Source organism: Cygnus atratus, chromosome 4 (assembly GCF_013377495.2).
Source record: "Cygnus atratus isolate AKBS03 ecotype Queensland, Australia chromosome 4, CAtr_DNAZoo_HiC_assembly, whole genome shotgun sequence".
Lineage (NCBI taxonomy): Eukaryota > Metazoa > Chordata > Aves > Anseriformes > Anatidae > Cygnus > Cygnus atratus.
In genome coordinates this window covers 30282807-30295617 of record NC_066365.1, presented here as the reverse complement: position 1 = coordinate 30295617, position 12811 = coordinate 30282807, and positions in this window count along the sequence as shown.

The window sequence follows — 12811 nt, the reverse complement described above, 5'->3', positions numbered from 1 at the left end:
ACCTTTAGGCTATCTCAAGTAAGCCCAGTCAGTAGACAATAGTACTGCTGTATCTGAGTCAACTGGTCTAATTATTTCTTATGGCTTAGCAGGGATTTCAGACATTCACAGCTGCTTACACAAGACATCGCCGTTTTAGTACAAGAAAACATAATGCTAAAATTCCACGTGATTATTTCAGCTTGGGCTGGTATGCTGCTGTTTTAAGACTGGTCACGTATTTGCAATTCACCTTGCCCTTCTGCGTCCCTGTCCTCCTCATCCTAATCACTGCTGTTATAACTCATGTTGCTGTTTGCCCCAAAACTCAAAACACACCCAACTATATGGTCGGTATGTCTGTCAGCTGGAATTCAGGTATAAGCACCTCAGAAAAGATTTGCAACTACCTTTTGTAACAGCCACACTGTTCTTCAAATGCAGTTCAGCCTTGCTGTTCTCTCTGATTTAGGATTTTTCTTCACATCTTATTAACATAATTCTTTTCTTACTATATATGTAGATAAAACCCTTGCAAAACTCCTCTTTTCTCCAAATAACTGATGTTAAAAATTCATAATTTTTATAAATATATTAGCCTACTTCTTTTCTACTTGGTAACATTATTTTCTGTTGGTGCTTGTTAGTCTTAGATTTTTGTGCATTTTCCTTGTCTTCATTGTTGTTTCCATTGCTTCCAATCATCATTTACATTTTAATTAATTAGGGTTTTTTTTGGATATTTTAATTTAGATCAACCATTACAAAATCCATTACATTTGAGAATTAAGTTACTGAATAGGAACATCTGGGAAGAATATAAAGCACATATAAATTATCCCCTCATTTGTCTTTCTGTTTTCAAAAGGGTAAAACTGCAGAAAGGATTCTCAAAACAAGGACTTTTAAGAACAGGATTACACTTTGCTTTCAAAGTATTAGCTCTGGATTTGTTCTTGAGATAATTAGGATTGGAGCAAAAAGTCCCAAAAGATTAAACAATACAATTATCAGTCTTTTCCTCTGTCCTAATAGCAACTAATGAGCAGTTTTCTGGGATAATAGCAACTCTTATACTAAACCCACAGCATAAAGTGGGAGTGAATGTTCCTGGTGAGCAGTTAAAAGGAGAATTAGATTCAGAAAAAAAAAAAAAAAAAAAAAAAGAAAAAAAAGAAAAGAATTACCCTTGGGAGAATTTCTCCATTTAAGTATTGGGAGGAAATATGGAGTAGAATAGAATGGTAGAGATTCATATTTTTTTATTGTCCATGGCTGAAAAGGACACTCAGAGATTGGGAACTGATGCTGAGATGGAGGCAAATAGATGGAGTCAACACTACAAAGCTAAAATTTGTTACCAACTCAGCATCCAACTATTTGCAATCTGAAAATTAATCTCTGCTGAAATGAGCGTTTTGTGAACAACTGTAAGTCACTGAAAGCATTTGTAAGTGTTCACACACTTCTGTTCATTAGAAAACAACACATAACCTGGTCACCCCAGCAGAATATGTCATGCCTTAAATGTATGCATAGAGGTGGAAAAGAGAAAGTTAAAACCCAGCATTTGGCCTTGCCTGTGTGGGAAAGCTTTCCCAGTATTTATTATGATATGACTTTATGTCAGTAATTAAGGCAGGAAAACCATGTGGCTTGTGGCATGAACTGCCATATTTTGTTTTGGCTTACCCTGTGTCATTTCAAGAGGGGTGTTAGTATGCACAGCTGTGCACCTTGGCTCCAGTGGTAATTATGCTAGTATAACTGACAAACTTTTTCTTGCGGGCAAAACCTTGGTTTTCCTAGGTCTAATTCGCTGGGAATAGCTATGATTTCACGCTGAAGCAGTCATCCCAATAGATCTTGCCTAAACAGCATTTTAAACTATCTGCTGGGACACGTTAACGTACCACTTGAATGTACCATTGTGACCATTCCAATCAAATCACAATAAAGTAATTCAGTGAATAGCGTTGGTGTGATGCCCTTCCAGTACTGCAGTCCTACTCTTCCTGTGGGCCTCAGCAGATTTGTGCCTGCTTGGATGAGCAGTGAGATTCCGCATGAGGGTGTGATACCTTGGTATTAACAAGTCCCCTTTTCCTCACAAAGAGGAAAAAAAACTCTCTCCATTTCTCTGGCAATTAAATGCCACTGCATATTTTTCTTATACATTCGATATCCATCGTTCAGCTTTTCCGGGCTTTCCAATGTATTATACATGTTTCACTAGATCAGCCTCTGCTCTCTTGCTTTTGACATTTCAGCATAAAGAAAACATCAGTTGCCAGCCTTAGCCTTCCTGTATTTTTTTTCTTCTCTGTGAGCAAGTCATTACAGTATGTCTGATTATTAGGAACAAGGAACAAACATTTCCCCTCTGTGAAGAACAGGAAACAATGTTTGGAGAACAATCAAGTCAATTCTCCATGGAAAAAAAATGTAGCAACAGGGGAGAGGCTTGACCTTTTTCCAATTAAAAAAAAAAAAATTCATCTGAAGAAGAGGAAATCAGCTTATATATTTACCCAGTCTGACCTCTTTTCTGATGATGTATTTAATTATAAAGTATATTTAAATACCAAGTATATCAATGAAAGGAAACCAAAACACTAGGAGTTTTAGACTAAGTATCTTGCTTTCATCTTGTGAAATCCTTGTTTACATCTGTCTGCCATTGTAAATTAAGTTTTCAGCTGAACACGAAAAAATACACAAGATGCTAAGAGAGGCCGTTCCCCTTCACAGAGCACACAGGAGCATGCACTGCCACCTGCTCACAGCTGTAGCTTGCATGGGGGAGTTAGCCTGGGAAATAACATCAGCAAAAGCAAAGCGACTGCTCTGACCGCAGCCCAGCTGCAATCTTGTAAACATCAACAATTCTCTTCTCTGGTTAGAGGTTTTCATTTTCTTCTGTATTTTTTTGTTTATTAAAAATCAGAGGAGAAAATGGGGAGAGGGGAGGCAGGGAAGAGAGGAAACATGCGCATGGCACTGGCACATGCTTTGGCCTATTCACTGATTTTCTTAATCTGATACAGTTTGTGGTCACACACGTATGTATGCCTCATGTCTCATCCTGTCGCATGTCATACTCCTGATTTTTGTTGTATCACATAGTTGTTCCATTTAGACACATAACTAATTCTTCAGTGTGGGGCACTATGCAATTTTGTTGCCCCAGCAGCTCGGAAGACAGAATATTGTTCCCATTTTGGCCCAAAGGGAGGAAGTAATAGATGCCAATTTCTAGATGAACAATACTTCCCTGTGTGTCAGCTCAGACATGTGGTTTGTGCATCTGGGAGCTAAGCACAAGGTTTGAATGTTCCCACTCGCACCCCACACACCAGAAATTTGATGGAAATTTTTCTCTGCTCTGTGCTGTACAACAGCTGCACTGACTCGCTCAATACTGCCATTAAAAGCCTTGGGTCAGCTCAGCGTGCCCTCTCTGGCCCCAGAACAAGTGCCATGAGGACACCATAGTCTCATAACATCACATTTCAAAAGAAAATGCAAGCTTACCAGTATATGCAGCAATGATTTTGCCAGAGCTAACAGTTCTAGTATCAGTTTTGCCAATTTTTGTTTATTTCCCAAGTCATTGAGCAAGAACAGTAACTCAAGGAAGGGATCATTCCCTTTTGTCTTGTGTTTTTAAAGCATATTCCTAGGTCTTTTGGCTAGGAAAAAGGGAGATAGAAAAAATGAAGCAACCACATTTGTTGGAGCACAGAAACAAGGGGCCATGGGAAAGAAGCAAATGTTTATCTGTCATGTTTTTGAATTCACTGTTTTCCATCTGAACTCATGATTTCCATGGACAAAGCCATGATTTTTAGAAAATGGCAAGTGCTCCTTGCAGTCTCTCTGCACATTTAAAGCTGACACATTTCCAATGTTCAGCTCCCAGACTCCAGGCTTGCTTGACAGGAGCAACGTAGCCCTTCTGACCTTGCCATGCCCAAAACCAAGACACTAAGAAAGGGCAGCAGGAATGATGAAAGACGAGAACTGCTCATTCTAAGGAGAGAAATGCACATGGCAAAGGCATATGCAATAAGTAGTGCCTGTCAGGTACAAATTCCTGCTCAGAACTCACAAAAGACTAAGGAAATGATATTCTTTAAAAGGCTGCACACTTTAAAATTGCCATGAACTGATAACCCATGAAACTCATTGCTATTACATGCTACAGAGCTTATAACACATCAAGAAAAAGATTAGATGCATAGGAGGGAGTTCAAACACTGGCATGGGCAAGGACGCAAAGAAGGTGGGTAGAATTTGACCTGGTGAGTAGGGGGGGACGAAGCAGTACCTGCAGTATGCAACAGTTATAGTTTTTCACACAGAAAATAATGCTTCATTGGTGCTTGCCAAAGGCACTCAGCCACCACCCGACATCTGGCTGAGAGCTCGTTGATTAATATGTGTAGAATAACCTTTCTGGCACATTTCTTTAAAATTACTGGTTGCACTGTAGCTGTGTTTCAGATTTTACTCCCTTTAGAACCAGACAGTCTGTCAAATGAGTTCAGCAAATAATATGTTTACTGAATTTCATGATGTATTAGAAAGCCATTATTCAAAGGAATGTTCTCAATGGTTCATTCAGCTCTGGTCAAGGCTCTGCCATATGGGCTGTTGTTCACCGAATTTGCAAATCCTCCTACACATGCAGCAAAATACCATGGCATCACAAGAACAAGTTAACTTTATAAATCTCACCACCTTTTCCCTTTCCTTGAAACACTGCTGCTATTGTCTTATTTGCAAAATTCCTCTTGGCATATAGTGATATTTAGTCCCAGCATACCACAGTGGTACCACAGAGATCTTAACTTTTTCAGTTTGTTTGCAAAATTAACATATATATAGCAATTAGGCTTAGAGTTAGTTCTCAAAATGTTTTTTGTCTCAGATTCTGGTGTCTGGGGGCTAATTTATATAATGCAAGGAGCAAGTTCTGTCAGTAGTTGTCTCACTGTTGAGCAAAAGACTGAAAACCTTATCTTAGAGATTTAGCTATACATTTATCATGAACTATGGGAATAGTCTAGCAAGCTATAATTAGCATTCATTAATCATGGAAATGGCTTAATTTCTCTTTTCACATTCCATCCAGGTTTTAATGCTTATTATAGACTGGATTCCATGTACTTTGTGGATCTTTTCTGCTTTAACTCATTCCATTTGTACATTTAGAGTTAAATATATATATATATATACAAGTTGGCAATTGTATGTTCCTTCATAACTCCGTAGAAGTACTAAAGAAATTACGTATTACCCAAAAAGCTGACTTTCCACTGGCTGTGGAAAAGTATTTCTAAATTAATCTTACAGCAAAAGTCATTGTCATTCTATTTTACACTGTGAAGATTTACAGCTGGATGTGCAACCCTTTCAGACCAGCAGAATACTGAATCCACTGACCAAACCTATTTTTACAGTAATGAGCCTTGTTCGTTCTGTACCTCCTGCCAAGTGTCAAATATATCTTGCCTCTTTGTACGGTACAGCATTAGGGCTATCTATTGACCTGCGTAAGAGGCAACCCTTAGTGAAAACAATATCAAAATGATAGTGACACAAACACTGTCACCGTTTCTAGTCTGTCAGTGTTTCCAGTCAGAGCCTGTTGATTTTGGCACTAACACATGATAGAATTTGTCACAGGAATACTCCATAAAAGGTCCTGATAGGGGAGACAGTGTTTGCATTTGGTGTGTTAGGGAATTGAAGGTTAGTAGTGAGATCCAAAGAGAGATAAAAGATCATAATCTTTGCTAGCAGTGTTATGAATGGCTGCAACATTGCAATTGGCTAGCACACCCCAGAGAAAAGGATGTTTCAGGACTCAGGACCTGATACGAGACTTGTAGAAAACACTTAGCTGTTGGTGGAAGTGAGAAGGCTAAGATGCTGAATGAAGATGCCTAAAGATGCTGAATGGAAGAATTTCAAAGGTAAATTTGACAGCGGAGTGGCAAGCCTGAGTGACAAGCTACCTATTGATGTTGTCTGCAGTGACAGACAAGTTGTCTGTGCGGATTCGAGAAAAAAGATAAAGATCTTCATTGAACTTTAACTGCTGGCAAGAAATCCATGAGATGGTATCAGAGAGAGAGGCCAGTCAAAACAAACTAGAGGCTTGGTGTTTCAAGCCAGTTTAGAAAATGCAGACAATAAGGAACTGTTTGAAACAATGGTGAACTTTCAGATTCTTTTTATAGTTTGTCTTGATTTTTTCCCAGAAGAACAGCATGAGATCTTGGTGTGAAAAGTGGCACACAGAAGTGAAAAATTCCTACATTTATGCATGTTCAAAGAACACAAAAGGGAAATGAATTCATATGTATTTGGTGCTAACTTCTAAGCAAGGATGACCCATCTCTAGAAGGAGTTATATTAAACACATTATGATTTCCTTCAGCCTCCTGTTGGATTCCTTCAGACGTGTAGTGTATCTAAATCTTAATATGTTTTACTATTTACTCACTATCATGACTGAAGATCCTTCTATAGCAAGAACATTACTTCACCTTAGAAGCCTTTTGATAACAGCTGTTTCCAATATTTTTCTTGTTTTCCCTGCCTTTCCCCATCTTAGGTTTGACTTCAGTCCCATATCCTCATTTGGCCGTGCCAGGATATGTGAGGAAAAACATTTTATATAGGGCAGCTGGAGCAGAAGAGGAGATAGAGACAATAAAGGTCAACTGAAAGGCTGGGAGGGAAAAGAAAGCTTTATCTCCTAAATTCTTTTGCCTTAAAAAAATTGCACCTCGAATTTGCCTTAAAGGAACTGCATCTCCAATTCCACTGGTGAGCATGACTGCCAAACACAAGCTGCTGTACCCCCTCTTGCCCCAGTGCACACACCCTTGAGCCTCCCCTCCACTCCTCCACAATGAACCCCAGTGTCCTCCCATTTCACTGCCTTCTCCCAGCAGAAACTTACAGACTTACGTGTTCTCCCTACCTAAACAAGCTTCCACTGGAGAATGACCTTGCCTGAGCTACACTGTGCATATGCTATATTGTGTACACACTGTGCTTGGCCTTGCACTTGCCTGGTGACCATGTGGACTTGACTGGTGGTCACTGTGCTGCAGGCTGAACCTCGTTTCACTGGACCTGCTCTATCCCTCCTGGGGAGGGATGGGGACAGCACTCTACTCCCAGTGGCCACCCTCAGCTCATGGCTTGCCTCCACTTCCACAGCTCCCTGACAAATGGTTAGGATGGTCTAATCTTCCAGTGTTCCTCCGCATCGTTTTCCTTGTTCTTAGCAAATCAATTCTTTTTCTATAGCAGGTATTGGGGACCTGCCCTTCAACACAATGTATTCAACTGAGTTGTGTCAATACCCTTAATCTTGCTCTTTATGTTTTCTACTTGGTTCTATTTTTATGTTAACTCTATGAAAGTAGCCCAGCCTAAATAAACAATCCCATACATAATCCTTATCCTAAAAAAGATAATTGTTTCCCAGTTCCTTTGTGGCTGGATGGTTACACAGATGGTGTGAATGTCCTTCTGTATGTAGATTTTGGCTCTGGCACTGTTTGTCACAACTGAACACTCCTGTCCCACTATGTCTCCTTCTTTTACATGAAATTGTTTACTGGAATTACAAGGTCACGCATTCAGTGTCTCCTTCCTTTTCCAGAAGAGTAAGAGACTCAAGAAGCATTACTGATCACTTCTGCTTAAGCGAGGGAATTTTCAAGGAGTTGCTTTATGGTGTTCTTTTTCCAGTTGCTGACTTGACTCACCATGCTCCATTAAGACAGTCTTGTGTCCTAAACGAGCCTCAGAAATGGAAAATTGTGTCTTACAGTAATTTAGACTCCCCCCAAAAGAGAAGATTAATTCCTATAGGATATGTGCTGGCACAGTTCCAAGCAGCTGGGCTTGCACAAAGCAGCCTTTTTTTCTTTGATAGATTCTGGCCAAGTTTTGTCCCTGTCCATAAAAATTGCCTGTATTATCCTGAAAATAAAAGCTCGGGAATTGAGCCTTCCCTGACCTGATCTGGAGGAAACATTAAAAAGTTCATTTTGTTAAGAAACATAATTAATTAACGCTCTTAAAGATCATCAGAAAAACTTTGTTGAAAAGCATTTGAAAAAGCAAAGGAGGCCTCAAAAGTGCTGTTACTCACTGTCCACTGCATGGCTATTGCCTATTATGATTCTTTAGGAGTACTGTGCAAATCTGCTATGTGCAACAGTTGCACAAGAGTACTCAGTCACAGGATTTCCTAATATTCTCCAGCTTCATTCTGGAGAACTACTAAAAACACTGTTACTCTGGTTTTCCAGGATACAAAGCTAGGTTTGTAGCATCATCACATTGCCTTTGGAAATGCTGGAACAGAAGCCAGGCAGCCCCGTGTCCTAAACAGAGATGCTCATCCTGCATTAGAAAGTTATTCTGCACCAAGGCTTATTTTTAAAAACAATCTCCCTTTGTTGAGTAATGAAAAGACTAAGGGTTAAGAGTTTATTTACTTTTCAGTTAAAGCTTTCATCCTCTTTTTTGTTTTGTTTTCACTGAGGTCAACTTGAAAATGTTTATAAAGTTAGCTTGGAAAGCTCAAACAGTGATTTATGTAAGGCTGAATTACAGAAAAACAAATGAAACTAACAGAATCTACCATAGTTATCTATCTGTCCTCTTGTTTGCTGTTTGTTTTTAATAGCCTATCTTCAAATTATTGCTCTATTTTGAAGTGTACCTCTCTTTTGAGCAATGGATTTTTAATATCTATCAAACGTATGTTATATAAGATCACTAATTGTGATCACTAATCAAAATTGTATATATTTCAATCCCCCACCAGCTCTATCTTTATTTGATGAAAATATGAACAATTGAGTTTAAGGACTGTAGAAGAGGAGGTTAAGGAAACAATCACAATGTAGAAAGAAGTATAAATATCAGACATATGGTTCCCATTATCATAGTAAGCATCTTGATTTTTGAGCAAAGCAGTTTACAGAAATAGGCAATAACTTTTAAGAAAATGTTTTTGCTTTTAAGAAAATGTTTGATAACATTTAGACAAATTGAAAAAATGGGCAGGAACTCTAATCATAACTGCGCTTTGGATTTGGTGCCTGCGCTGCAATTTCTAATGTGATTATTCTTATCATAGCAAGGCAATGAGTAAGCAGGCAAAAGTCACCATTTTACTAGCTGTGAATCAAAGTACATAAGGAAATAGGTAAAGGCATGGCTATCCAAATGATATTCATAAGAATTAGACACTTAACTGATACATATGTGTGCTTTAGAGATCTGTTGCACAGAGATATTCAGGGCACCTGAAGTGGAAGAGAGACCCAAATACTTGTACTTGAGATGGACAACCATTGCCACAAACCCGTAACATAGTCAGGTCTTTCTGCCAAGATTTTGTATAAACATGCAATTATCTTGCACCCCGCTTTTGGGCAGTAGCAAAATGCTGTAGAACAATTGTCTAAAAAACAAAGCCAGACCTCAGACAAACTCTACGTGCAAACTGAATCCTAATCGGAGCTAAGGACTGTTTTGAAAGCTCTCATAAAAAACATCTAATTAAATGTAATTTTTAGAGTGCTCTGTTTTTTCAGTCCATCACATTTCATAAATGTTCTTTCATGTATGTGAAATGTTTTGGGTGTGTGAGAAATTTTATACATTTGAAGTTTGAAGCTGTATCAAAACCTCAGGAAACAGGCCCATTTAAGAGGAGATACTTCTGTGTAGGTATAGATAAACCATCTGACAGACAAAATATCGGCAAATCTGGTGTTGGGCCTAAGCATTGATGTTCCTGATTTTTGAAACACACTTTTGTCTGCTTTCAGAGCTACAATAAAATATATTTGCTACGAGAAAGTTTCTGTCCCTAAAGATATAGGAGGAGAAACCCACAAAAAAAGTAGATGAAAGGGAAATTGATGTTGACCGGAGCCAGTGGAAGCACACAGGGCTTCGGTAACAGCCTTCTGGTCTTCTGGGGGCTTCGTTTCACAATCCGACACCCTCCCAACACAATGAGCTGGCAAGCATCACTGGTTCCAGAATTTGGCTCCAAATTAGAGTGGCGTAATTACTGATTAATGTTCTTTGCTGGAAATTAATAACTGCTTTGCATCTCTCAGAGAATGGATTGAAATCCTTTCATATTTTACAAGTAAATTAAAGCTGTCTAATTGGATTTCAACTTCAGGAATTGCAGGTATTCACCTGCACATCCTGTAATGATGATTTTAAAGCTGATTTGAGGCCATAATGTCGTATGTGGGCATATTGTCATCATCCCATTGATTCTCTTTCAAAGCTGTTATCAGATCCTGTCAGTCAGGTGTAAATCACAGAAATCTAGGAAATACTTTGCAGTAGTAACATTAGATTTATGAAATATCTTCTGATGAGTATTTTTTTAAAAAATATCACCCTCACAAAGTGAGAAGTTAAAGGGAATCCAACAGTTTCAGTGTGTCATACTTTTACAAAAATGAATCTAAAATGACAAGGTAAGTAATGCACATTTTAAGAACTTGCTTTTTGCATCATTTTCTAACTTACTTTATTTGATGAGATAGCTAAGACTATCTCTTCATTAAAACAGAAATCAAGCGAACTATAGGAAATGAACCCAGAAAGAAGTTTTATGAGGAGGCAGCATCAGATTTGATGCTCACTTCTGCCCTTTGTTTCTTTTTTGCTCTGTTGCACCAGGCAGAAATAATATGCATTTTAGAATTGAAGGAAGTTTGGCTCTCAGGACTCATCACGATGGTCACATACACGTTGTCTGTGTTGATTTCATAATAAGCAGGAAGAAAGCTTTCACTTTCCAGATCCAGTTTGATCACTCTGAAAAATTTTAATTGTTCAGTTTCCCAACATCTGTGTGTTGTAAGAAAACTGACCCATAGAAAACTGAGCTTTCTCCAAGAAAAATGACTAATTTCCAAATCTGTTTCATTCATTCATCTTTGTCATAATTACATTTAAATTCAGTTTGCTGCATTATTTTAAACATCTTTTTGTTTGTTTGTTTCATTTTATTTTTTGCTTTGATTGTCTACCCAGTGAATTTCTTAATGATATTATTCTACATTGGAAATCAGAGGACTAACACGCCATGCTGGGAAGCACAGATTATCCTGACTCTTGCATGCCTGAGCCAACAGTTACCATATTCCCTAGGATTGCTGCCACAAGGTCTTCAGGGGGTATCCTTCCAGATTTTAAATGAGGAATAACCTTTAGTTAAAACAGAAGCATCCAAACAGATTAGATATCCTGTTTTACCTGGAAATGTATTCTAGGCCAAAATGATTTGGGGATCTTTGTTTTTTTTTTCTGACAAATATTCTGCTATACTTGTTCCTTATTACTTGGAATCTCAAAACTGCAGCTTTATGTAACAGCTAGCATGTCCAGTTTAGTAGATTTGGAATTGATCATGAAACCTGAATCGCTAGAGAACTTTCCTCAGACAAAAATTCATGATAGTACATATTTGTGTGAATTCAGAGGTGAATTATTTATCAGAAAGCACTAATGTCCTTCCTGACAAACCATATTAGCAATTTCAAATCTATCATATCCTTCCACACAGGAGGCTGTTAAATTGGTTTTAATGTAAAAACAACTATTAAATTGTACTTGAAAATTGTGTGGAATAATACTTAGATTGCTTTCTAAATGAGAAGTATTGATAATATGACATGAACCACAAGTGAAAACTTCACGTGCAGATAAAGGTATGATTTGTTCATTAGTGCTTTTGCAAGACCCTTGGAGAGCATTCACAAAATGTCTCTGATGGGTAGGTTTTGTATCTGGCATTAATGGAAAGATGCGTCACACCATGTCCAGTCTAGAAGTTCATCATTATCTACTGTGCTTCTGGAAAGTTATTACTTATTTTAGCAAGTATAGAATATACTTAGGGATCATTAAACATGCTGAGGAGCTAAAGTTACTGTGAAGAATTTGCTTTTAAAAAAACACCAGTATAAATAAAAATCAGAAACCCATTAGGAATACATAAGAAGCTAATGCAGATAATTCAGAGTTTTTGTGAAGTCATCCCCAGGGGTGTATTTAAGCATTGTTAGTATTTAGGGAGGAGCTGGGTAAACGGAGAGAACCTAGATACAACCTCACATTACCTAATCTTCCATTAGCTATCTTCTTTCCAAATTAGCCCCTTCTTTCCCCATGATTCATGGTGTGAGAGAGGTGCCACAAAACACAGCACGCTGACTGGGCAATCTCCTAACTTAGCCAGAAAGAAATGTTGAAAGCTGGACATCTTCATGTGGACTGGAGGAAACCACCTATTTCCATTGGGATTTAACAGCTGCAAACTTCACCAAAGTGGTCCATTTCCAGAGAATCCTAATTACAGCACAACTGTGGGTTGAAAAAGCACCTGGACTGAAGTCCTCCTCTGTTAAATAGTATTTAGCACTAGATGTCCTACATATAGCTGTCCTCAACTCAAATAGGAACCACTACAACTGTGGGTTCCTAGTTTTCTGAAATAAATATTGCGGAATCTCTTTTTCTGAACCTGTTCCAACTGGCACTCAGAAAACTACCATTCACTAGAAAACTTTGTAGGTCAGAGCATGTCTTTGAAATGCAGAGAAATCAAGTTCTGGTCTCTATTATATTCGTCATCCGTATAAATACTTGGTTCCACTGGGCTGTAAACACAACTCAATAGCAGACTAAAGGCTTAGGTTTACGGAAATTTCTGTAAACAGAATAAGTTTTTTCTCCACTGAAAATTATCAAAGTT